Here is a 25,784-nt window from a genome sequence, read left to right on the forward strand (position 1 = left end):
AGAACCACAACCTCTAAAGATATGCTAATCAGGGATCAAGATCTTGAGGCCTACCGCAAGAGTACCAGAAGAGAAAAACTAGTAAAATGTCTCTTTTGGTTTTATTAGCTTCAGTTCCTTTTACCAGGCAAACTCCCTGACAACCTTGGTAAAATCAAGGTCCTATTATCTTACGCATGCATTTGCATATAAAGGGAAATTTGCATCACTCCCAACCACGGTGAGTTTTAAGAACATGGATATGGGGCCCACTTGTCTCCCTTTTTGAGTTGGACTGGGCAATTTGAGATGCCGCACCTTGCCCCAATGCATCTCTGGCAATTTCCAACAATTATCAAACTGGCTGATCTATCTTGGTGCCAGGCAAACAAAAGGTCATTACCGGGGAATTTCCAGCTTATGTATTTACTCACATCTTGCAAGACCTCCACAAAAAAAAGAAACAAGTGATTAAGGTTCTCTGCAACACAATTACACTCAAGGGAACAGCACTCAAAACTGCCTGTGGCCCTGTAACACTATAATGTACACAGTACAATTCCGTTAATAGCCCAGGTCTCCGGTCCCTTTGATAAAAGAGGTGTTACATGGCCTCTAAGCTCCTGCTTTATCAAGGTCACTTTGGATACGGCTCGAGGTGGTGGCCATGGTCATAATGCATGGACACTCGCTATTTCTCCAATACCCATGCTAATACCCTCAGTCCTACCTTGTTGTTAAGCTATAGCTCCAAAATGCTAATGGTTAACTATTGATTGCTGTCAGAAGAAGGCAGGTGTGGTTGCCTAGTTGATGGTTTGGACTCGAGCATGGATTCACATTAAGCCCTAAACTGTGGAAATGTCGAGCAAAATGCAACTGTTGTTTTTTCTAAGCAGCCTAATAATGGTTTCTGCCAGGGGCTAGGAGCTGATTTGTTTCCTTTTCCGTTTTCCCTTGGAATAAAGCGCTTAGTCCCGTCTGTTGTTTAAGTTTGTTTGCTTCCTTTCACGTCAACCTCCCTTGCCAGATGGCACCGCAGGCAGGTTGGATCAATCCTTATTTGGATGGCTTGCATTTCTTCATAAGGAAGCTCCTCTTGTTTGTTTTTGCCCTCTCTCTGGCATTTTTAATTTTCTTGCTTTCCCCCTCATCATGGGGACTGGGATGATCTGACTAGTGGCTATGATTTCTCCTTGCTGGTGTACGAGAGGACAAAGAGTGAGGTCTTTTCCGATTCCCTGGGAAACTCAAGCTCTCTCCGGTGATAATCATGCGAGTGAAGATTTAAAGAGGGAGAGACATCGCCTAAATGTAGCTTGATGATGGCCTGCGAAACAAATGTGAGGTAATAAACATTTCACTGGCAATCTAGGCTCATGTCGAGCTCATCTGACTTATTCACCGCCAAGAGGCAACAGAGTTAAGATGGACTTGTTTAATTTGTGGTAAGAGACTGGGTTGAACTAATAACCAAATCCCTCTCAGACATCAAAATAGACTCTAGGCGCTCCCGCTGTAAGCAGGTGAACTGCTTTAAAGGGAGAGTTCACTCTTTTTGTTTAAGCTTATTTTCCAGTTACCTAGGGTGTTTTCGTTTAATCTAAACAGTTTAAAGTTTTATTTAGCCTAGCATCTCCTAGCTAGCATTTTATAAGCATGTAGCAATGGTAATGGGAAGACTCGCCTAGCAGTGCACTCAAAAGCATAAAAAAAAGTGACCTCTGCCTTTAATGCATCAGTTTCCTGTATAAGCAATTATGTGGCTGTCAACGTACACAACCAGGCATTCAGAAAGATGAGGTAGTAGGGTGAAATTTTGACAGCATAAAAGAGGTTGCTATTTTCAAAGCACAAAAAAGGCTCCAATGACACAACTCGAGCGGTTTCCACTACCAGCTGTGCTGCTTCTCAGTGTAGCCCATGCAGCACTTTTTGGAGAAAGTTCGGACTGACACAATTTCATGTGTACAACATCTAAAAGACTTGCAGCACTATACTTACTGAGAGCATTGCTGTTTCTAAAGGGACACATTTGGGGTTTTTTGGAGCCTTTGTTCATGTTTCTGTGTGCCCATACAACTGCTGAACGAGAATGAGGAAGTATATCTCGCTGGAGGGGCAAGTTTCTCAAGAACAAGTGAGACTGCAAAAAAAGTGTCTTAACACTATTTACATTGAAAATAGAGATTTGCTTCAACTAAAGTGAACTTCTCCTTTAAGTAATATAACCATCATAGTGTCACACTATTCAAGTCACACACCCTCCTACCGGACTGGTCACTCCAACTACTGTGCTATGTGACAGTGTACCAAGTAAAAAAAGACAACAAAACAAGGAGATCAATACAATGGTCAACATGGGCAAAACAGCATGCCACCTCTCCAGGGTGAACGGTGCAGAAGACTTTGGGCTCTTGTTCCGAAGGATGAGAGGAGCGAGGAGGACGGTGTATGTGTTGTTTTCCAGTTCCGGTCAAAGCCCGCACCCACTGGCGTGGATCCTTCTGGGCGCCTGCACATAAGAAAAAATCGATTTGATCAAAAGCTGGCTTTGTCAGGGGTAGAGCAGGTTACTATAACCATTAGAGGCAACAAATACACTATATATACAAAGTATGTGGACACCCCTTCAAATTAGTGGATTTGTCTATTTCAGCCACATCCGTTGCTGAAAGGTGTTTAAAATCACGCACACTACCATGCAATCTCCATAGACAAACATTGGCAGTAGAATGGTCTTACTGAAGAGCTCCGTAACTTTCAAAGTGGGACTGTCATAGGATGCCACCTTTGCAACAAGTCAGTTCATCAAATTTCTGCCCTGGTCAACTGCAAGTGCTGTTTTTGTGAAGTGGAAAAGTCTCGGAGCAACAACAACTCAGCAGCGAAGTGGTAGGCCACACAAGCTCACAGAACGGAACCGCTGATTGCCTAAGCGCGTAAAAATAATCTGTCCTCGGTTGCAACACTCACTACCGAGTTCCAAACTGCCCCTGGAAGCAACGTCAGCACAATAACTGTTTGTGGGGATCTTCATGAAATGGGTTTCCATGGCCGAGCAGCCGCACAAAGCCTAAGATCACCATGCGCAATGACAAGCGTCGGCTGGAGTGGTGAACAGCTCGCCGCCAATGGACTCTAGAGCAGTGGAAACACGCTCTGGAGTGATGAATCACGCTTCGCCATCTGGCAGTCCGATGGATGAATCTGGGTTTGGCGGATGCCAGGAGAAAGCTACCTGCCTGAATGCATGCAATAAGGGTCTGGGGCTGTTTTTCATGGTTCGGGCTAGGCACCTTAGTTCCAGTGAAGGGAAATCTTAATGCTACAGCATACAAAGACATTCTAGACAATTCTGTGCTTTCAACTTTGTGTCAACAGTTTGCGGAAGGCCCTTTCCCGTTTCAGCATGACAATGCCCCCGTGCACAAAGCGAGGTCCATACAGAAATGGTTTGTCGAGATCGGTGTGGAAGAACTTGACTGGCCTGCACAGAGCCCGCCCCTCAACCCCATCAAACACTTTTGGGATGAATATAACTATGACTATGAGCCAGGCCTAATCGCCCAACATCAGTGCCAGACCTCACTAATGCACTTGTGGCTGAATAGAAGCAAGTCCCCACAGCAATGTTCCAACATCTAGTGGAAAGCCTTCCCAGAAGAGTGGAGGCTGTTATAGTAGCAAAGGGTGGACCAACTCCATATTAATGCCCATGATTTTGGAATGAGATGTTCGACGAGCAGGTGTCCACATACTTTTGGTCATGTAGTGTAGACCTGTAACATTACTACTATAGGAATTAGGAAATCAACATTTCCTACCAACTTCTCTTTTTGATTCTAATAGGGGATGACCATTTCTCATCGCTTTTTTCGAAAAGAAGCAGTAATCTCCTCTCACATACACAACCCTACACGCAAACCCCGCATGCCGGGCAGAAGGCGCCACCTCTCTTGGCCTGAATCTCTCAGCAACTGCGAGCGACACTATGTCACCGGGTGACGAGTGGCCCATTGGAATTCAATAGGGGGGAGACTCGACTCCTGACTGACTCGTCTTCTGAAGGGGACAAATGGCTGCAGACCTGTGTTATGGCTCTTCAATGCAGTCAGCCTCAGTGATGGGTGGCTTGAGCTTTCATTGCCCCCGCTCCACGCTACCTGGAGTTCAGCCAGTCAGACAGCAGGCGAGCAGTAGGTTCTGCCTGGTGCTGGAAAGGGAGTGAGTGGGTGTGTTGCGCGTGTAGAGTCACAGCAGGCATCCAGCTGCACCGAGTGCTCTCATTGACAGGCCTACTCAATGGCAGAGGATCTCTGACACCCTCTTGAGTAGCCTGAGGGTTCCAAGCATTCCGTTTTACAGTATAGAGCCTATGTAAGAAGAACAGAAGCTTTGGATCCATTTGATTAATTAGGCTACATTTTATCTGCTTTGTTTTGGTGGACTTCAATGGATGACAAAGAGCTTTAGCAGAAAGGCGAAGTAGTATGAATCAGATATATCAATTGCCCTTGTAGTGGTACGGTAGCCAAATTAAAAGAGATATTTTGTATGGAAACCTGACATTCACAAACTGAGTGTTTTTAATTAAACAACAATGCAAGGAAATACCTATTAATAGCTAAAAGATGTGTGATGGTGACCACAATAAAGAAACAATTCTTCCTCATTGATTCGGATGTTCGGTAGCATTATCAGTCATTATTTAGCCATCCTTCTTTTCCCGCCTAACATCTTAACTCGGGGCTCTCATTTCCCCACCTTAATTGGGCCTGTGAACGATTAATCAATTAACCCCCCCCAGCCCCTTTTTGCTCAAAGGCCAAAAGGTCAGCTAACAGGATGTGTCGGTGAACCTATCCCCATCGTGCTAGAGCGCATGCCTTTAACAGGCCCTCCCCAGACCTCGGCCGATACAACACCTCATTGCAAAACATATGCTGGGTTATATACGGGCCAACAGGCCTACATTTCTCAGGGGAGAGAGATATAATAGGTATCTAGCAGGCATTGAAGGGCCCGTTCTGATTGGGTTCTCGGCATTAGTGATGCTAAATCTGTTGATTAGTTGCTTGCCGCTGTGAAAAGTCACTGTATAAATGACGAATGCACAAATGTTTTGGTCATCTTGTTTAATACCTAGGATGCATGTGCACTGGAAAAAAAGATATGTTGATTTAAAGTACAATTGTAATTTTTATTTATTTATTTTATTTTACCGTTATTTTACCAGGTAAGTTGACTGAGAACATGTTCTCATTTGCAGCAACGACCTGGGGAATAGTTACAGGAGAGAGGAGGGGGATCAATGAGCCAATTGTAAACTGGGGATTATTAGGTGACCATGATGGTTTGAGGGCCAGATTGGGAATTTAGCCAGGACACCGGGGTTTTGTGTGACCATTTTGTTGAGCAAACTCTAAATCCTATTGCAGCTGGTTACCTTACAATTGTACGTTGAATCAATCAATATCCCAGGCACCACCTGTCGTTGTGTCCTTGAGCAAGGCAAATAAACCCAAAACTGCTAACCCAGCTGTGCTGCTCCCAGCCTGTAGTGTGTAGGCTGTGTGGTATGCCAGGTTGGGTACTTTGAAGGAATAATTTATGTGCAAATGGATAGATAAAGATGATATGCTCCATTTCACCATGGATTCCAGGCTAAAATAAATATTATATAAGTAGCAGCCACATGTGCTCTCCTATTGGATTGTCCAAATTTCCCAATGTATTGTGCATTAATGTTTAAAAAATAAAATAGGCATATCATCTGGTCAGATTCAGATTCATTTTTCAAGGGTAGCAGGTAAGCCTTCTAACCTTTTTATTTGATTTAACTAGGCAAGCCAGTAAAGAACAAATTCTTAATTACAATGACAGCCCAGGAACAGTGGGTTAACTGCCTTGCTCAGAGGCAGAATGACATATTTTTACCTTGTCACCTTGGGATTTGATCTAGCAACCTTTCGGTTACTAGTCCAATGCTCTAACTACTAGGCTAACCTGCCACCCCTTACAGATGTTAGCATGGCCCCACCAGCACTCTGAACTCCGACAAGAGTCTACTTCTGATGTTGGTAAAGGTGAAGTTACTGTGACACTAGGCTAGCTGACCTTTTCTATGCTACAGGAAGACTTCAGCCCAGAGGTTCTGTTTCCCAAAGGCTGGTTACGTTTTACAGCCACCCTCTGTATGGTCTGCACCATCAGAGTAGGCCTAAGCCACCAATAAAAATGCAATGGAGTAAGTGCAGTGCATGACATTTCCAGGTGCACATAGAAGATTTAGGGGTGCTGAGGAGTATTTCTGTCTGTAATACAGCCCTTTTGGGGGGAAAAACTCATTCTGATTGGCTGGGCCTGGCTACCCAGTGGGTAGACTTGGCTCCCAAGTGATTTACGTGAAATCCATAGATTAGGGCCTAATTTATTTATTTCAATTGCCTGATTTATGAACTGTAACTCATTCAAATCGTTTAAATTGTTGCGTTTATTGTTGTTCAGTATACTTATTTAAACATGGTGCTAATATTATTTGCAAAGGCTGATGAGGAAAAACAACCAAGTTGTTCTTGTACTTATACTACTTGTACTAGTTAGCTAAAATAGCTAATCCCATTAAGGTATGCCAAATTATTCTAGCCTATTCATGAGATATATTTAAATAACTGGAAACCTTAAAGACTGTAACAGTAAGGTAGCTCTCGAGAACTCAAGGGGTATAGCTACCAAGCCCTAGATGTAATGACATGGAATTTGAGTCATGAATAAGGGTAAACATGGGAAGGTCATCTGTAGTAATCTTATTTCAAGTAAACTCATTCCTACCAGCGCTGCAGTCGATAGCGTAAGACATTGAATATCTGTATGTCTGAAAAGGTGTTTGCAGTTGTATTCACAAAAAGCGTAGCAGAAAGTGAGCTCACCTTTTACCACCACTGTGGAACGGTCGATTGTTACCGAAAATATTCCCTGCATAAATTGAGAAATATTTACAACTGTTTTAGAAATGTTTCATTTTTATTACTAATGAAATATAGGCATTTTCGTTTCTTAGTTAACATTTGTTATGGTAATGAATCTTAGATGCTTTCAAAAGCTAAACTAAAACGAGTGATTATATACTGGCGCTCACTAACCGCGTTTAGTTGTGGTTCGGTACGGTCTGAAACCGAAGGGCTGACCGTTATTTTCAAGATGGCAGCGTCCATAAGAGCGCAGGTGCTTTCTCTGTATCGCTTGCTTATGAAAGAAAGAAAGAAATTCTCCTCGTATAACTACAGGTAAAGGCTTTGCTGTTTTCCTATTATCTGTGTTATAGCTAGCAAAATCACACAAGCTGTCAGTGTATTTTTCTCGAGGGAGAGACCTTGTTTAAATAGCGTCAATGCTGGTCAACAAACTGACAGATTGGGTTGTACAGAACTGAAATTGGATTTGAAAGAAAACTGGCTTATATGAATGTGACTTCAAATAATTTAAGCCTTGTTCACACTGCAGGCGCTGATTCTCAAATCTGATTTGGAATACTGCCTGTCCAAACAGCGTGCGTGTGTTTTCAGACATCAGTCATTTGCTGACATGTCTACGCAAGTTCGCATAGTAACGACGGTATGTGTAGGCTTATTGGTGTTGGCGCTCGTGCTTCCAATCATTCAGAAGTCATGAAGCTAGTAAGCGAAGGTGACAACAATGCCTGCCATTGACGTTTACCAGTTGCTTTGAATGTTAAAAAAACAGTGTAAGAACACATTAAAAGCCTCAAAGGATAAGATTATCCAAATGTTGTATTTTTTGGGGCTAGCCACAGCAATCAGTTAGCTGTTTTTAGCTTTTTTGTTGTTGTAAATAATTAAGGTAGTTAGCTACCACATGGTCTTGTCAGAGTAGCTACCAAGCAACAAGATATGCCAAGTAACAGTCTAGAAATCGCTTGAGGGCAAATGCTGTAAATAAGATTTGATTGTTCAAACACTAGTCGCATGGCCAGGAATCAGGGTTGCATCTGATTTCAAACCACCTACAAAGACGGATAGAAATATGGCTTGAAATATCTCATTCCATGTGCTTTTTGGCTGTTCATACTGGAGGAAAAAGAACCATCTCCATCAGATATGCTTTTTTTTGTCACTTCAAGCTGCCAATGTAGAACAAGACTGAGTTTTTTTTTTTTTTTTACAGGGACAGTGCACATTAATCAACGTTTCAGTAAAAGTGCGGTTTTAGCCAGCCGGCTAATTTTCAACTGCAGTTCCTGGGCAGGTTATTAAAAACAATTACAATATAGACAATCATTGAGCAGTGAGCAGACGCAGAGCAACATAGGACAGCAAGACATAGCATACAGACAGAGCAACAGAACAAAAAGTAGCAAAACTTTAATTGGGGTTTAGCTGTTTAGCACCCTTGGCCAATCCTGATTAATCAGACTAAGCCATGGTTTGCTTTGTGAATCTATTAAACTCAGCAAAAAAAGATTTGTCTCTTTTTTTCAGGACCCTGTCTTTCAAAGATAATTTGTAAAAATCGAAATAACTTAACAGATCTTCATTGTAAAGGGTTTAAACACTGTTTTCCATGTTTGTTCGATGAACCATACACAATTAATAAACATGCACCTGTGAAACGGTCATTAAGACACTAATAGCTTAAGGTCACAGTTATGAAAATTTAGGACACTAAATTGGCCTTTCTACTGACTGAAAAACAGGGTCCCTGCTCATCTGTGTGAATGTGCCTTAGGCATGCTGCAAGGAGGCATGAGGTCTGCAGATGTGACCAGGGCAATAAATTGCAATGTCCGTACTGTGAGACGCCTAAGATAGGACGGACAGCTGATCGTCCTCGCTGTGGCAGGCCACGCGTAACAGCACCTGCACAGGATCGGTACATCCGAACATCAGAGTTACACCAGGAATACACAATCCCTCCATCAGTGCTCCGACTGTCCTCACAAAGATGAGAGAGGCTGGACTGAGGGCTTGTAGGCCTGTTGTAAGGCAGGTCCTCACCAGACATCACTGGCACTGGTGTTTTACTGCTACTATTTAATGACGCTGCTAGTTGAGGACTTGGTGTTTGTTTCTCAAACTAGACACACTAATATACTTGTCCTCTTGCTCAGTTGTGCACCGGGGCCTCCCACTCTTTCTATTCTGGTTAGAGACAGTTTGCGCTGTTCTGTGAAGGCAGTAGTACACAGCGTTGCACGAGATCTTCAGTGTGTGCTAACATAATTGCAAAAGGGTTTTCTAATGATCAGTTAGCCTTTTAAAATGATGTACATGGATTAGCTAACACAAAATGCCATTGGAACACAGGAGTGATGGTTGCTGATAATGGGCCTCTGTACGCCTAATGTAGCTATTCCATAAAAAATATGCCGTTTCCAGCTACAATAGTCACTTACAACATTAACAGTGTTTACACTGTATTTCTCATCAATTTGATGTTATTTTAATGGACAAAAAATCTGCTTTTCTATTTAAAAAAACAAGGACATTTTTAAGTGACCCCAAACTTTTGCACGGTAGTGTATGTTAATTGTGTAGATGGTCCTCTAAGAAAACCAATGGTCCAAACCTTATGTCTATCATCTGTTCAAAAGTTATTGGAATTTTTACCCTTGAAGGATGGCCAAAATAAGGGTGACTAAATCAACGGCCCAAAAAAGTTGTCAAATCAGGAAAATAGCATTGCATCATCTAATTGACAGGCTCACCATTAAACTTGTCAGTTTCTCTAATCCGGAAGTAGAGGTAAGATGGATATTGATTTTGAGACATGTAGTGTTTTCATAATTTAGTATACACTTTTCATATTTATGCAAACTTCGTTTCCGTTTTTAAATATTTCTAATTTCTAAACACAAGTGTGTTTCTGTGAAATGTCGACAGAACACTGAGCTTACCGCAAAGCCTTTTACATTTTATTCAGCTTGCGTAATGCCAATTTAGCTTTTTGCGACCTGCAGAAGCAACTTGTCTATTTCAAATCTTCTCTCATTGATTGAGAGAGGTGGGTGTCCACCCCAAAGTGCCATATGTCATGACACTCACATGATGCCGATTTCTGTTTCTTAAATGAAGGCAAACGCAGTGAAACATAGCGGGACCTACCTGATTTTGACAAATATAAACTCTTGTTTTGTTTTGCAACTGTTTGGACTAATGATTACACCCCTGACTTGATCAATGAGATATTTGAAATAGACAAGATGGCAGCGTACACTGTTGGATTAGCCTACTTCATGGAGCAAAACATTTTACTTAATTTAATAACAGAACATTTTCTAAATTCAAAGGAGCACCCTGCAACTAGACATGGAAGTATAGAAGACATTGTTGTCTTCTAAGTTGGGAATTGAGGAAGTATTGCCAATTAAACTTTGGTCAAAAGTGATTTGTGCTACGGTTAACATTACCCACCTAATAACAATAGGAATTACTTTATTGTCCATTTATGTGGAAATTCATTATGTGACATCATCATATAAATACACATTACATGCAGTACAAAAAACTGGAAAGTTGGTTCAGAAGTCACACATTTCCATTTCACATATTCAAAGTCTCTGCGGCCTACTGTCCAACCGTGTATTGGGCCTGCATCTGTCCTATGTCCCACTGTTCAGCAGCTCGATGGCTGATGGAATGAAACTTGCATTGCTCCTACTCTTACTGAACAGTGAGAACCGTCAGTAAACTTCAGAATCTCCTTGAGGACAGGAGCTAAAAACATTGGGCAAGATTTTGTGTGGGGTCCTCTATGATGCGTTTGGCCTTGTCCCTTGCCGTTTTTCAGAGAGGCCTTGAACCCCCCTCCACTGCAGCCTGCAGAGCTTGGACCCTAGGTCTGCCTGAGGATACCCTTATTAGCAACTGACACACTGTCTATATGGCAGGTGTAGTAGTTGGAGAGTATCCGGGTGTTGACATTTTGTTTTTTCAGTCTGCACAGGAGGTACAGTTGTCGTTGGCATTTTTTTATTGATGTTCTGAGTGTTGGCGTTAAATGAGTTTGCTGTCCATGATTGTTCCCAGGAACTTAACTCCCAATTGTCTTTACCTCACCACCCAGGTCTAGGTGGCGCACTTGGGTCTAACTACCTCTGGAAATCTATGAGCAGTTTTGTTGATGTTGATTTGTGTGGGGTAGTTGCTATTGCGCCAGTCATGAACCCTGTGTACTTCTGTTTGGAATGCCTATCAGCCAGCTGGAACAGTAATGGTCTGACTAGGTTCAAGATGCTAAGTTACACAACACATGCTAGTACATTTTCATGAGCCTATTCTAAGACTTTTGAGGAGTAAGCTATATTTCATTAACCTAGTATTTCATTCTTAGCTGGAATTAGCAACAACGAGCTGAAACAATTTAATAAAAGTCCCATGATAGTAGTTACTGCCCATTATCACTTATTAACCATGTATTCACATTACTTTAATATAATAACCTCATCTCTATAGAGCTACTGCCTATGCTGTCTGATAAAATCACTATTTTAGTAGTTGCTGAATGGGTACTATCTATCACTTACAGTTGAGGTTGGAAATTTACATACACCTTAGCCAAAAACATTTAAACTCATTTTTTCACAATTCCTGACATTTAATTCTAGTAAAAATGTCCTGTCTTAGGTCAGATAGGATCACCACTTTATTTTAAGAATGTGAAATGTCAGAATAATAGTAGAGAATTATTTCTTTCTTTCATCACATTCCCAGTGGGTCAGAAGTTAACATACACTCAATTAGTATTTGGTAGCATTGCCTTTAAATTATTTAACTTGGGTCAAACGTTTCAGGTAGCCTTCCACAAGCTTCCCACAATAAGTTGGCTGAATTTTGGACCATTCCTCCTGACAGAGCTGGTATAACATAGTCAGGTTTGCAGGCCTCCTTGCTCGCACATGCTTTTTCAGTTCTGCCCACAGAGGTCAGGGCTTTGTGATGGCCACTCCAATACCTAGACTATGTTGTCCTTAAGCCATTTTGCCACAACTTTGGAAGTATGCTTGGGGTCATTGTCCATTTGGAAGACCCATTTGCGACCAAGCTTTAACTTCCTGACTGATGTCACTTGGGTCCCTCCAATTGCTTCAATATATCCACATAATTTTGGTTCCTCATGATGCCATCCATTTTGTGAAGTGGATCAGTCCCTCCTGCAGCAAAGCACCTCCACAACATGATGCTGCCTCCCCTGTGCGTCACGGTTGGGATGGTGTTCTTAGGCTTGCAAGCCCTCCCCCTTTTTCCTCCAAACATAACGATGGTCATTATGGCCAAACAGTTCTATTTGTTTCATCAGACCAGAGGACATTTTTCCAAAAAGTACGATCTTTGTCCCCATGTGCAGTTGCAAACCGTAGTCTGGCTTTTTTATGGCGGTTTTGGAGCATTGGCTTCTTCCTTGCTGAGCGGCCTTTCGGGTTATATTGATATAGGACTCGTTTTACTGTGGATATCGATACTTTTGTACCTGTTTCCTCCAGCATCTTCACAAGGTCCTTTGCTGCTGTTCTGAGATTAATTTGCACTTTTTGCACCACAGTCATCTCTAGGAGACAGAACGCGTTTCCTTCCTGAGCGGTATGGTGGCTGTGTGGTCCCATGGTATTTATACTTGCGTACTATTGTTTATACAGATGAACGTGGTACCTTCAGGCATTTGGAACTTGCTCCCAAAGTTGGACCAGATTTGTGGAGGTCTTGACTGATTATTATTATTTTTTTCCCATGATGTCAAGCAAAGAGGTGCTGAGTTTGAAGGTAGGCCTTGAGATACATCCACAGGTACACCTCCAATTGACTCAAATGATGTCAATTAGCCTATCAGAAGCTTCTAAAGCCATGACATAATTTTCTGGATTTTTCCAAGCTGTTTAAAGACACAGTCAACTTAGTGTATGTAAACTTCTGACCCACTGGAATTGTGATACAGTGAAATAATCTGTCTGTAAACAATTGTTGAAAAAATTACTTGTCATACACAAGGTAGATGTCCTAATCGACTTGCCAAAACTATAGTTTGTTAACGAGATTTGTGGAGTGGTTGATAAACCAGTTTTAATAATTCCAACCTAAGTGTTTGTAAACTTCCGACTTCAACTGTAGATCATGCATTTTCAGGTAGATACCTCGCGAAGCAACTGCTCTCAATCGCACGTTCTTCTCTTGGCTCTCCCCCTCCATGTCTGCTCCACACAGACCGGACACCATTTTTGCACTAAACTATGTAGTTTCCAACAGGCCAATATTCTACAATTCTCTACTAAAAAAAATGTCCCGCGGCTGATTCTAGTTGCTTAGCTCAATGACATCGCTCAATGAGTCGTTTCTTAAGGCTTAGGTCTATTTATGCAGCACCTTATTTAGACAGGTGAGTAATTGAGAACAAATGATCTTTGACAATAACAAAATAAGTTGTGTGCAGCGTTTCCATTCAAGTCATTTTTGAATAATGTTACATTATGCAACACAGGATGATGCTGTCTGCGACAAAGAACAGCCTTGATTAATAATTGAGGGCTTAAAGAAAATACTGTTTCTCACTGCTTAAAGAAACAATGTATTGCACCTAGTGCTGTATAGTGTAATAGACCTCATGGTCACAGAATCTCAAGCAAGTACAGTGCTTTTGGAAAGTATTCAGACCCCTTGACTTTTGACACAATTTGTTACGTTACAGCCTTATTCTAAAATTGATGTGGACAAAAAAATATTTAAAAAATCTACACACAATACCCTATAATGACAAAGCAAAAACAGTTCATTTAAAAAAAAATCACAAACAGATCACATTTACATACAGTACCAGTCAAAAGTTTGGGGACACCTACTCATTCAAGGGTGTTTCTTTATTTTCTACATTGTAGAAAAGTAGTTTAGACAAACTACTAAATAACCGACTGAATCATGTCATAAACAAAAGTGTTACACAAGTCAACATATATTTTAGATTCTTTAAAGTAGCCACCCTTTTGCCTTGATGACGGTTTTACACACTCTTGGCATTCTCTCAACCAGCTTAACCTGGAATGCTTTTCCAATAGTCTTGAAGGAGTTCCCACATATGCTGAGCACTTGTTGGCTGCTTTTCCTTCGCTGCGGTCCAACTCATCCCAAACCATCTCAATTGGGTTGAGGTCGGGTGATTTGTGGAGGCCAGGTCATCTGATGCAGCTCTCCTTCTTGGTCAAATAGCACTTACACGGCCTGGAGTTGTCTTGGGTCATTGTCCTGTTGAAAAACAAATGATAGTACCACTAAGCGCAAACCAGAAGGGATGGCGTATCACTGCAGAATGCTGGGGTAGCCATGCTGGTTAAGTGTGCCTTGAATTCTAAATAAATCAGACGGTGTCACCAGCAATGCACCATCACACCATCTCCTCCGTGCTTCATGGTGGGAACCACACTAGGGTTGCACATTTTGGGGAATATTCAGAGGTGGAAACTTTCTGTGGGAATTAACGGGAATATATATAGCCAATGCAAAAACATTTACATGTATTTACCATATCATATGGAGACAAACATAAACCTTTCTACTTATCATAAGTAGACAATTGCAAATGATTAAATCCTTCCAATAGAAAAAAAAATAGTTAAATTCCAAATTTTAAATGAGTTGACTCTTCACATGGGATGACTTCACTGAACAACAAAAGAAAGGGAATATTGAATGATTCCCAATGATCCATCGCATCTCCCAAAAACATTTTCAAGATCTGTAAAATGATAGTCTAGAAACTAAAGCTTTGGTTGTCTTCCCCTCAGGCTTCCATGTCTTCTCCCTGGACCACCTCAATGTCCACCTCTTGAACATCAGACTCTGAGGCCTCATCTTCACTGTCACTTTCCAACCTTGTTGAGGATGACTCATTGTCAGGCTCAAAAAGCCTCAAATTTGGCTGGATGGCCACCAGTTTTTCAACCCTTGTATTGGTCAGCCTGTTGCGTGCTTTGGGGTGTGTGTTCCCAAACAAGGACCAGTTGCGCTCTGAGGCGGCTGATGTTGGTGGGATTTGGAGGCAACAGGGGAAAGAGCCTCAGATCCACGAAGTCCCTTTCACCATGTGGCTGATGAGATATGTTGGCACGACTGCCATATTGCATCTCCATCCCAAAGCCCTTGCTCGGAAGTGTACTTTGCCAGACTGCCAAGAATCTTACCCTCATCCAGGCCAAGGTGGCGAAACAAAGTAGTGATGACACCATAGACCTTGTTGATCTCTGCACCAGACAAGATGTTCTTGCCAGCATACTTGGGGTCCAACATATGTACTCTGCGGCGTGTATGGGCTTCGGGCAGAGGTCTATATGCTTTTTGATGTATTTCAAACTGCCGTTTCCTCTGCTTGGAGCAACAGTGAAGTGGGCAGTGCAGTACGGATTTCTTCTCTTACATCTGCAAGCAGAGTCTGAACATCAGACAGGATGGCATTGTCTCCCTCAATCTGTGCAATGACTACTGCTATAGGTTTCGGGCTGCTTACTACTCTCTCCCAAACTACATCATCCAGGAGGATCCTCTTGATGGGGCTGTTGATATCGGCAGACTGATATGGCCATTTCTTGGAGAGACTCCTTCCCCTCCAGGAGACTGTCAAACATGATGATAACACCACCCCAACGGTGTTGCTGGGCAGCTTCAATGTGGTGCTCTTATTCTTCTCACTTTGCTTGGTGAGGTAGATTGCTGCTATAACTTGATGACCCTTCACATACCTAACCATTTCCTTGGCTCTCTTGTAGAGTACATCCATTGTTTTCAGTGCCATGATGTCTTTGAGGAACAGATTCAATGCATGAGCAGCACAGCCAATGGGTGTAGACCAAGCAGCCTTCAAGTTCACAGCATTGTCTGTCACCAGTGGAAATACCTTCTGTGGGCCAAGGTCATTGACTGCCTTCAGCTCAGCTGCAATGTAGAGACCGGTGTGTCTGTCCCTTGTAGAATACTGGTTGATAGGTGGAGATGTCTATTATTCCTTGTCCACGAACATTCAACCACCCATCAGAGATTATTGCAATACAGTCTGCTTTCTCTCTGATTTTCTTGACCTTCACTTGAACTCTGTTAAACTCTGCATCCAGCAAATTAGTAAATATAGCATGTTTGGTTGGAAAGGTGTATGCTGGGAGAAGAACATTCAGAAATCTCTTCCAATGCACATTGCCTGTGAGCATCAGAGGTGAACCAGACATTCATCAGCATTTCTCTGACTACGTTCCTCCATTGAGTCAAAAAAGCTTCTGATTCCAGGAGGACCATGAGCTGTTGCTATCGATAAGGTGTCTGATTCATAATTTTCACCTCGAATAGAAGTTGCGGTTGTGAGCGCTGAGAGAACTTTTTGCACTTGGCCAGGTGATTCTGCATCTTTGTTGCATTCTTCACATGTGATTTTGCACAGTATTTGCAAATGTACACAGCTTTTCCTTCTACATTAGCTGCAGTGAAATGTCTCCACACATCAGATAGTGCCCGTGGCGTTTTCCTGTAAAGATTAGGAAAAGAACGGTTAAAAAAATAAATGTGTGTGTGTGTGTGTGTGTATATATATATATATATATATATATATATGATATATATATATATATATATATATATATATATATGATATATATATATATACTGCTAAAAAAAATAAAGGGAACACTTAAACAACACAATGTAACTCCAAGTCAATCACACTTCTGTGAAATCAAACTGTCCACTTAGGAAGCAACACTGATTGACAATAAATTTCACATGCTGTTGTGCAAATGGAATAGACAAAAGGTGGAAATTATAGGCAATTAGCAAGACACCCCCAATAAAGGAGTGGTTCTGCAGGTGGTGACCACAGACCACTTCTCAGTTCCTATGCTTCCTGGCTGATCTTTTGGTCACTTTTGATTGCTGGCGGTGCTTTCACTCTAGTGGTAGCATGAGACGGAGTCTACAACCCACACAAGTGGCTCAGGTAGTGCAGCTCATCCAGGATGGCACATCAATGCGAGCTGTGGCAAGAAGGTTTTCTGTGTGTCAGCGTAGTGTCCAGAGCATGCAGGCGCTACCAGGAGACAGGCCAGTACATCAGGAGACGTGGAGGAGGCCGTAGGAGGGCAACAACCCAGCAGCAGTACCGCTACCTCCGCCTTTGTGCAAGGAGGTGCACTGTCAGAGCCCTGCAAAATGACCAGCAGGCCACAAATATGCAAATGTGCATAGTCCAGTGTAGTAGTGTGGGCTCAATAGCTTCTCATTAGTGTGCAAGATCTTGAGTATCAGCTGTACATGTGATGGAAGAATACACTGTGCATTGCAATTCCATTGAATTGGGGACAGTTTAACCAAAATATGCCACAAGACCAAGAATTGCCTTGTGTATCCCACAAAAAAGGTTCACTGTTATACGCTAACTTTTTAAAAATGTATTTAAGCAAAGTTTCCAAAATTCCAGGGCTTAACTTCCCATGAGAAATATTCGGAGAAAGTCTGGAAATTTACCGGAAAGTTTCCGACCCTTTGCAACCCTAAACCACACATGCAGAGACCATCCGTTCACCTACTCTGCGTATCAAACATTTGGACTCAGACAAAAGGACAGATTTCCACCGGTTTAATGTCCATTGCTCGTGGTGTTTGGCCCAAGCAAGTCTCTTATTGGTGTCATTTTAGTAGTGGTTTCTTTACAGCAATTCGACCATGAAGGCCTGATTCACGCAGTCTCCTCTGAACATTTGATGTGTCTGTTACTTGAACTCTGAAACATTTATTTGGGCTGCAATCTGAGGTGCAGATAGCTCTGTTGCAGAGGATAAGTTCATTAGTTATCTCTGGGTCTTTCCTTCCTGTGGCGGTTCTTGTGAGCCAGTTTCATCATAGCGCTTGATGTTTTTTTGCAACTGTACTTGAAGAAACGTTCAAAGTTCTTAATTTTCCGTATAGACTGACCTTCATGTCTTAAAGTAATGATGGACTGTCGTTTCTCTTTGCTTATTTGAGCTGTAATTGCCATAATATGGACTTGGTCTTCTATCTGTATACCCCCGTACCTTGTCACAACACAACTGATTGTCTCAAACGCATTAAGAAGGAAAGAAATTTGACAAATTAACAAGGCGCACCTGTTAATTGAAATGCATTCCAGGTGACTACCTCATGAAGCTTGTTAGGGGAATGCCAAGCGTGTACAAAGCTGTCATCAAGGCAAAGGGTGGCTATTTTGAAGAATCTGAAATCGAAAATATTTTTAGATTTTAAACACTTTTTGGGGGGGTTACTACATGGTTCCATATGTGTTATTTCATAGTTTTGATGTCTTCACTATTCTGCAATGTAAAAATAAACGTTCAAAGTTCTTGAAATGTTCCCAATTTGTAAGTCGCTCTGGATAAGAGCGTCTGCTAAATGACTTAAATGTAATGTAAATGTTCCGCCTTGACTGACCTTCATGTCTTAAAGTAATTGTCTGTCGTTTCTTTGCTTATTTTGAGCGGTTCTTGCCATAATATAGACTTAGCCCTATTTGGTAAAATACCGTCTTCTGTATACCGCCCCTACCTTGTCACAACACAACTGATTAGCTCAAATACACTTTTTAACTTTTAACAAGGCACACCTGTTAATTTAAATGCATTCCAGGTTACTACCTCATGAAACTGGTTGAGAGTATGCCAAGAGTGTGCGAAGCTGTCAGCAAGGTGAAGGGTGGCTACTTTGAAGAATCTCAAATGTGAATGACCGGCTAAAATCGGTCTTAAAGTATGTAGCAAAATTTGAAATTGTGTTTTTTACTTTGGATAAAAGTACAGGCTCAGAGCTACAAAATAGTATATCATGCACTGCGTTTTTGAGGAACAATGAGGAAGTAAATCTGCTTTGAAAGTTGATCAACTTGTAAACTCACTTTTGAGAAAATGGCCTTTGAATATTATGGTACTGTCACGTTCCTGACCTGTTTTGTATGTGTTGGTCAGGATGTGAGCTGGGTGGGAATTCTATGTTGTGTGTCTAGTTTGTCTGTTTCTATGTCAGCCTAGTGTGGGTTCTCAATCAGAAACAGATGGTAGTCGTTGTCTCTGATTGAGACTCATATATAGGAGGCTTGTTTTGTGTTGGGATTTTGTGGGTGTTTGTTACCTGTCTCTGTGTTTGTGTTCTGCACCAGATAGGTCTGTATCGGTTTTGCACATTTGTTATTTTGTATGTTGTTTGTAGTGTTTCACTTGTTCTGGTATTAAACATGTTTAACACTAGCCGCGCTGCACTTTGGTCCTCTCCTTCACCCCTGGAAGAAAATCTTTACAGGTACACCTACTGGAGAGTGCTTCTTTGTCTACTACACCCATTCAGCATCGTTCTGCTTGATGAGGCCGAAGGACCAGTCGGGGGTAAAGTGAAGGTCCAGACTCTGGTGGAGCTTGTGTATGGTACGCCAGGCACAATACAAGAGCACAAACTTGTTTTGGCCACTGCAGTTTGACTCCAGGATACTGGCCTTCTAAACAGAGTTGCAAAGAGAAAGCCAAATCTCAGATTGGCCAATAAAAAGATTAAGATGGGCAAAAGAAGAGACACTGGACAGAGGATCTGCCTAGAAGGCCAGCATCCCGCAGTCGCCTCTTCACTGTTGACGTTGAGACTGGTGTTTTGCGGTTACTATTTAATGAGCTGCTAGTTAAGGACTTGAGGTGTCTGTTTCTCGAACTAGACACTCTAATGTAGTTGTCCTCTTGCTCAGTTGTGCACCGGGGCCTCCCACTCTTTCTATCCTGGTTAGAGCCAGTTTGCGCTGTTCTGTGAAGGTGGTGATAATAGTACACAGCATTGTACGAGATCTGCAGTTTCTTGACAATTTCTCGCATGGAATGGCCTTCATTTCTCAGAACAAGAATAGAGACTGACGACTTTCAGAAGAAAGCACTTTGTTTTTTGCCATTTTGATCCAGAAATCGAACCCACATTTGCTGATGCTCCAGATACTGAACTAGTCTAAAGAAGGCCAGTTTTATTGCTTCTTTAATCAGAACAACAGTTTTTAACTGTGCTAACACAATTGCAAAAGGGTTTTCTAATGAGCAATTAGCCTTTTAAAATGATATACTTGGGTTAGCTAACACAACGCGCCATTGGAACACAAGCGTGATGATTGCTGATAATGGGCCTCTGTACGCCTAATGTAGATATTTCATAAAAAATCGGCCTTTTTTAAATTTTATTTAACCAGGTACGCCAGTTGAGAACAAGTTCTCATTCACAACTGTGACCTGGCCAAGGTAAAGCAAAGCAGTGCAACAAAAAACAACAGAGTTACACATGGGATAAACAAGTCCAGTCAGTAACACTATAGAAAAAATGAAAAATCTATATACAGTGGAGTGAGGAGTAAGGAGCTAAGGCAATAAATAGGCCATAGTAGTGAAGTCATTACAATTGAGCAAATGAACACTGGAGTGATAGATGTGCAGATGATGATGTGCAAGTAGAAATACTGGTGTGTAAAGTAAATAAAAACAATATTGGGATGAGGTAGGTAGTTGGATGGGCCTTTTTACAGATGGGCTATGTACAGCTGCAGTGATGGGTAAGCTGCTCAGATAGCTGATGCTTAAAGTTAGTAAGGGAGATATAAGATTCCAACTTCAGCGATTTATTATATATATATTTTTTGCAATTCGTTCCAGTCATTGGCAGTAGAGAACTGTAAGGAAAGGCGGCCAAAGGCGGTGTTGGCTTTGGGGATGACCAGTGACATTTACATTTAAGTCATTTAGCAGACGCTCTTATCCAGAGCGACTTACAAATTGGAATGTTCATACATATTCATCCTGGTCCCCCCGTGGGGAATGAACCCACAACCCTGGCGTTGCAAGCGCCATGCTCTACCAGCTGAGCCACACGGGTCCAGTGAGAGATACCCGCTGGAGCGTGTGCTACAGGTGGGTGTTTTATGGTGACCAGTAAGCTGCGTTAAGGCGGAGCTTTACCTAGCAAAGATTTATAGATGACCTGGAGCCAGTGGGTCTGAAGACGAATATGTAGCGAGGGCCAGCCGACAACAGCATACAGGTCGCAGTGGTGGGTAGTATATGGGGCTCTGGAGACTAAACGGATGGCACTATTGTAGACTGCATCCAGTGTGCTGAGTAGTGTTGGAGGCTATTTTGTAAATGACATCGCCGAAGTCGAGGATCGGTAGGATAGTCAGTTTTACGAGGGTATGTTTTGCAGTGTGAGTGAAGGAGGCTTTGTTGCAATATAGGAAGCCGATTCTAGATTTAATTTTGGATTGGAGATGCTTAATGTGAGTCTGGAAGGAGAGTTTACAGTCTAAACAGACACCTAGGTATTTGTAGTTGTCCACATATTTTAAGTCAGAACCGTCTAGAGTAGAGATGCTAGTCGGGCAGGCGGGTGCGGGCAGCGATCGGTTGAAGAGCATGCATTTAGTTTTACGAGCATTTTAAGAGCAGTTGGTGGCCATGGAAGGAGTGTTGTATGGCATTGAAGCTCGTTTGGAGGTTTAAGTGTCCAAAGACGGGCCAAATGTATACAGAATGGTGTCGTCTGCATAGAGGTGGATCAGAGAATCATCCGCAGCAAGAGCGACATCATTTATTTATATATATTACACACAAACACACACCCAGACAGAGAAGAGTCGGCCCGAGAATTGAACCCTGTGGTACCCCCATAGACTGCTAGAGGTCCGGACAACAAGATCTCCGATTTGACACACGGAACTCTATCTGAGAAGTAGTTGGTGAACCAGGCGAGGCAGTCATTTGAGAAACCAAGGCTGTTTAGTCTGCCAATAAGAATACGGTGATTGACAGAGTCGAAAGCCTTGGCCAGGTCGATGAATACGGCTGCACAGTACTGTGTTTTATCGATAGCGGTTATGATATCGTTTAGTACCTTGAGCGTGGCTTGGGTGCACCCGTGACCAGCTCGGAGTCAGAGCTACAGGATGCAAATTTCTGTTTGATAAAGCTAGCCTTAACTTTCCTAACTGACTGTGTATTGGTTCCTGACTTTCCTGAAAAGTTGCATATTCTTTGGGACCATTCGATGCTAATGCAGTATGCCACAGGATGTTTTTGTGCCGGTCGAGGGCAGTCAGGTCTTAGTTCTACACTTTTTGAATGGGGCATACTTATTTAAGATGGTGAGGAAGGCACTTTTAAAGAATAGCCAGGCATCATCTACTGATGGGATGAGGTCAATGTCCTTCCAGGATACCTGGGCCAGGTCGATTAGAAAGGTCTGATCGCTGAAGTGTTTTGGGTAGCGTTTGACAGTGATGAGGGGTGGTCTTTTGACCGCGGACCCATAACGGATGCAGGCAATGAGGCAGTGATCGCTGAGATCCTGACTGAAAACAGCAGAGGTGTATTAGGAGGGCAAGTTGGTCAGGATAGTATCTATGAGGGTGCCCATGTTTACGGATTTAGGGTTCTACCTAATGGGTTCCTTGATAATTTCTGAGATTGAGGGCATCTAGCTTAGATTGTAGGATGGCCGGGGTGTTAAGCATATCCCAGTTTAGGCCACCTAACAGAACAAACTCTGAAGATAGTTGGGGGGCAATCAATTCACATATGGTGTCCAGGGCACAGCTGGGAGCTGAGGGGGGTCTATAACAGGGGGCAACAGTGAGAGACTTATTTCTGGAGAGATAAAAAAAAAATATTAGAAGCTTGAATTGTTTGGGCATAGACCGGGAAAGTTTGACAGAACTTTGCAGGCTATCTTTGCAGTAGATTGCAACTCCTCCCCCTTTTGGCAGATTTATCTTGACGGAAAATGTTGTTTGGAAATCTCAGAATTTTTCATTGTCTTCCTAAGCCAGGATTGACGCGGCAAGGACATCAGGGTTTGCGTAGTGTGCTAAAGCAGTGAGTAAAACAAACTTAGGGAGGAGGCTTCTGATGTAAACATGCATGAAACCAAGGCTTTTACGGTTACAGAAGTCAACAAATGAGAGCGCCAGGGGACACACAGGGCTTGGGTTAACCTCTACATCACCCGAGGAACAGAGGAGGAGTAGGATGAGGGTACCGCTAAATGCTATCAAAACTGGTCGTCTAGTGCGTTGGGGACATAGAATAAAATACATTGGAGGTAAACCTAGGCATTGAGTGACGATAAGAGGTTGCATCTCTGGAGTCACTAGTTATGTGGGAGGTGGGGCAAAATAAGTATCTGAGGCATGTTGAGTGGGGGTAGGGGCTCCGCAGTAAAATGAAACAATAACTACCCTAAACAGTGTACAAGGTATATTGACATTAGAGAGACATAAAGCAATCATAGTTGTAGTCTTAGCTAGCTCTCCCAATCAACAACGGGTAACACCGCAACAGCTAATCTGCTAAGGCAACAACAGGTAAAATGTTGATGAATGGGCAGAGAGGGTCAGTTAACTACACACAGGGCCTGAGTTCAAGGCTGCGGCCGACAGATAAACAAAATGGAGTACCGTGATTAATGAACAGTCCAGCAGGCATCCGCTATGTAGCCAGGTGATCATAGGGTCCAGTGAACAACAATAGATGCAGCAGGGAATTCGATACTACGCTAGCAAGCGGGAGACACAACGTTCATAAAGTTAGCAGGATGGGGCTAGCAGAAGCGTCTTCACCGTCTGACAAAGGCCGGTTGAGGGCACATCGGACGGAATTGCGTTGGCAGACCAGTCGTGATGGAGCGACAGTGCACCGTGTCGACAAAAGGTCCAGGCCAATTGGCAAAAGAGGTTTTGTAGCTGGAGTAATTTCGTTTGCTAGCCGGGAGATGCGCCTGTCTCGAGGCTAACTGGTGCTAGCTTCGAGACAAGGGCGTTTGCCACTCGGTAGCAGCTAGCTAGTTGCGATGATCCAGGTACAATAGTAATTTACAACATTTACAATGTCTACACTGTATTTCTCATCAATTTGATGTTGTTTTAATGAACAAATTTGCTTTTGTTTCAAGAACAAGGACATTTCTAAGTGACCCCAAACTTTTGAACGGTAGTGAATTTTGTTTCATAATTTGGATGTCTTCACTATTCTGCAATGTAGAAAATAGTAAAAAATAAAGAACCTTTTCAAATCAAATTTTATTAGTTAATGTGCCGAATAAAACAGTGAAATGCTTACTTACGAGCCCCTAACCAACAATGCAGTTTAAAAAAATAATACAGATAAGAATAAGAAATAAAAGTAACAATTAATTAAAGGGCGGAATGTATCTATTTTAGAATGTAATATAATGTGGAAAAAGGGAATGGGTCTGAATACTTTCCGAATGCGCTGGGTTCCAATGGGGCCATTTCTGTGAACTCTTAACATCAAGAATACCGCACATCAGTGCAAAGACAACTGTGAGGCCATACTTGCGAACATAAGCAACCATTTACATTTGAACAGATTCTACAGCTCAAAATGCCTATTTTCCAGTTAAAATCGTTGCTCCAAATTGTCTGTAGCAATAACACTGCATTCACCGGCAAATGTAGAAGAGAAACAAGAAAGTGCATGAGGCCCTTCCAACTTTCACTCCCTCTTATGGATTAGCAATGGTGGTAACTCGCTCCAGCTAAGTTTACCCCATTTCAAGCCATGATGGGGAGTGTGCATGTTCACAATTCAGAAGGGGATGTAGGCATGCTGTGTGAGAGCCATATAATAATACTGAGGGGAGAGTGAATGAATAGCAGAGGTGCTGCACTGCGAGAGAAGATCAAGTAGACCGAGACTGTGGAAAAAAAATCTACTCTGGAGATGGGGAGACTCTGAGAGGGACTGAGAAAAAGGGGAAAGTAAGACAGAGGTGATATTCCGTGAGGGAGAGATGCAGACTTTATTGCAGACACGCTGCAGAAGATGAACCATATCACAACGAGCGGACTGGCAGAAGTAGGCCATCTCTTGTGTATGTAAAGAAAAGTGTCTCGCCTATTAAAAATAACATTTTCCCCCGTGGCTTCTGGCGGTAACACTACGTAAGTGTGAAGTCTGCGATGAGTCATGTGCGGCTCTGCACCGGCTCTTAGTCATAAAGCAGACTGTCAAGTGTTAACTTGAAAAATAAGTGATTACGGCAATCCATCCTCCCACCACATGGAGTATTCCCTGTGAAATCTCTCCATATCCGTCTGAGCGTTTCCCTTCAGGCATGTTGTCGCGTTTGAGGGATTGGAATGTGTCCATATTCAGCCATGTTCACAGCTATAGGGTGCAGCGCAGACCATGTTTAGTCTTCAAACAGTACATAATTCTGTATGCCTTGATGTTTGTCCTTAACACCTTAGTCTGTATTGTCATTGATCCATGTTTCAGTATTTGTCAGTTCAAAGCAGCCTTTTTTTTCTGTCTACTTCTTGATTTCTTTCCCATTCCTCATTCAGGGAGATTCATCAGGAGATCACTAATCACTGCCTCATGCTGTAGTGTGGAGCCTCCCTCAATAGGGGTGTCAGTCATTTTGGTTCCAAAGGGGCCATTTTTGCGAACTCTTAACATCAAGAATACCGCACATCAGTGCAAAGACTACTGTGAGGCCATACTTGCGAACATAAGCAACCATTTACATTTGAACAGATTCTACAGCTCAAAATGCCTATTTTCCAGTTAAAATCGTAGATTTACTTGCACGTGACAGAGGTTGTATCTGGTCCCATCAGATAACATGGCACACATAAGCCCTATGCTAATCTCACCATGCGGCTGTGATTGATGAAGAATTTGTTCCAGAATATAGTCTATGAAAGATCTTAGACTTTATATTCACCAACTAATGGCATTTCTTCCAATACTAGCC

At 42.4% G+C, this 25,784-nt stretch overlaps 1 protein-coding gene across 4 annotated transcripts in view; it reads left to right on the top strand.

Annotated features, from left to right (window-relative positions):
- The first annotated feature begins 969 nt into the window (after window positions 1-969).
- LOC129859440 (uncharacterized protein C18orf63-like) overlaps window positions 970-25,784 on the top strand; it is a 187,998-nt gene continuing 163,183 nt past the window's right edge. For 2 of the 4 annotated variants that reach the window (XM_055929248.1, XM_055929253.1), the window contains exon 1: window positions 971-1,327. The gene's annotated coding sequence lies outside the window, so the exon portion shown is untranslated. Of the gene's footprint in view, window positions 1,328-25,784 lie in introns of all 4 variants that reach the window. The other 2 variants (XM_055929252.1, XM_055929249.1) reach the window with 2 other exon arrangements.

Source organism: Salvelinus fontinalis, chromosome 7 (genome assembly GCF_029448725.1).
Source record: "Salvelinus fontinalis isolate EN_2023a chromosome 7, ASM2944872v1, whole genome shotgun sequence".
Classification (NCBI taxonomy): Eukaryota; Metazoa; Chordata; class Actinopteri; order Salmoniformes; family Salmonidae; genus Salvelinus; species Salvelinus fontinalis.